Source organism: Bidens hawaiensis, unplaced genomic scaffold (assembly GCF_021521415.1).
Source record: "Bidens hawaiensis isolate Kalapana, Puna unplaced genomic scaffold, B.hawaiensis_p1.1 tig00001511_1, whole genome shotgun sequence".
Taxonomy (NCBI): domain Eukaryota; kingdom Viridiplantae; phylum Streptophyta; class Magnoliopsida; order Asterales; family Asteraceae; genus Bidens; species Bidens hawaiensis.
Genome location: NW_027491085.1, coordinates 1,650,118 through 1,651,980, shown reverse-complemented (window position 1 = coordinate 1,651,980; position 1,863 = coordinate 1,650,118). Strand labels below are relative to the sequence as shown.

The 1,863-nt window shown below is 32.0% G+C and overlaps 1 pseudogene; it reads right to left on the bottom strand.

The window, feature by feature from the left end:
* Window positions 1-1,175: 1,175 nt before the first annotated feature.
* On the bottom strand, window positions 1,176-1,315 carry LOC143583611 (U4 spliceosomal RNA; annotated as a pseudogene).
* Between the last annotated feature and the right edge of the window lie 548 nt (window positions 1,316-1,863).

The window sequence follows — 1,863 nt, the reverse complement described above, 5'->3', positions numbered from 1 at the left end:
ACGTAATTAATCTACGTGATGTAATAGTTGACACAATTAAGAGTGGATACATCGGCTCCACAACGAGATCATAAGAAACCTGGTTTAAAAGCGGTTTCCTCTCAACTTCCAAGGGTGCGGCAAAACGTCTACGTATCTTTTCAAGGTCATCCAATTAATGTTTTAACATGATATAAGTTGAAAAGTGTGTTGAGCAGATGTAACAAGTCAAACGAATGAAATATGTCTCTTATATTATGTAGCCTGAACATTTTATATATAACCCGTTAATTAGAGTTGTAAACGAACCATACGAACACAAACAAGACCTTGTTTATGTTCATTTGTTAAGGAAATAATGTGTTCACGAACACAAACCGAACAAGATTTTATGTTCGTGATCGTTCTTTAAGGAAATGAATGTGTTCACGAACGGTTTACAAACACAAACAAACATAAATAAAATCGGTATAGCCTAGAGATTGAGACCGATGTATTCATTAATGTGAATAATGAAAGCATGTAAACGAATCAAACAAACACGAACAAGGGCATGTTCGTGTTCGTTCATTCAACTTTAAACGAACACGAACACTTAATCGAACAAATATTTATGTTCATATTCGTTTATTTTAAAAATGAACATTTGCATTCGTTTATGTTCGTTTGTTTAAAATCTAAACGAACATAACTAACAAAAATAAACGAACATAAATAAACATATATAGGCAAATGTAAATGAACACAAATAAACATAAACAAACATAAATGAAAACAATTTGGTTTGGGATTATCTAATTAAACTAATAATAAAACTTGGTTTAAGATATAATAAATATGAAAATATATAAATCAAAATGAAAAAGGTTATATCTTTCCATATCAAATTTAAGGTACTTTTTAGCTTTATTGTTTTTCTATATTTTACTAAAGCCTAGATGATAACAATAACCGTTACTTTCTGCATTATTAATATCTACGATAGGGGATCCTATTTTTCTATATGATAGTAGAATAGTATTTTTTTATATGAATTATGAAAGAATTATTGTATGGTTGGTAACGTGGTGGTTAATTTGAAGGCAGTAGTTGATGTTTGGGTGAGAACTAAGAATCCAACGTTTATTTGGTGACTAACTTGTCTAAAATATACGTTAATAAATTATGCATTAATTGTTAGTTCTTTTTTAAAGGATGCAAATATAACTTTCCAGAAATTCTCAATGGTAAGGGAGACCCAAAGCCAAGGAGAGGGTTTGGAAATAGTTTTCAACCAGCAATTGACGCGTCTCGATTGTTACCTCATTAGCTACGTCATTTCCCCAAACGCAAAGATTGATTGACGAGATTTATGCTTTGTTTTGCTAAGAAGTTTAAATAACTACTCTATAATACATTATACATATATATAGATTTACGATGTGGATGAGTGAAGTTGAGCCCAAACTAAAGAGTAAAGAGTCCCGTTAACATGTTGTTACATCCATTTAATCGATTGATAATGCATGATTTAAAATGCATGAAGAAGCTTGCGAGCCTGATTTACTGCATAGGACAAATATGGTCTAGACGTCTAGCTATGGTTAAATATTGTAGATCCCCAACTATAGAACGAAATAGAGCTGGATATGAAAATAGTGGGTCATCTTATGTGAACAATTCATGTGGAGTACTCACCGGTTTAGAGTATAACAAGTATGCTCGAGTTAGAATATCAGCTGCATACTTTGATTGAGTGAGAAAGAGCCCACCATCAATTTAGGCAACCCCTAACTCTAAAAATAGTAAATGTCATCAGGGTCTTAATAGCAAATTCACTATTGAGACGCGAACAAATCAATTTGCAAGTAGAAATGTGTTTCAACGATGAAACCAAGCACAAGG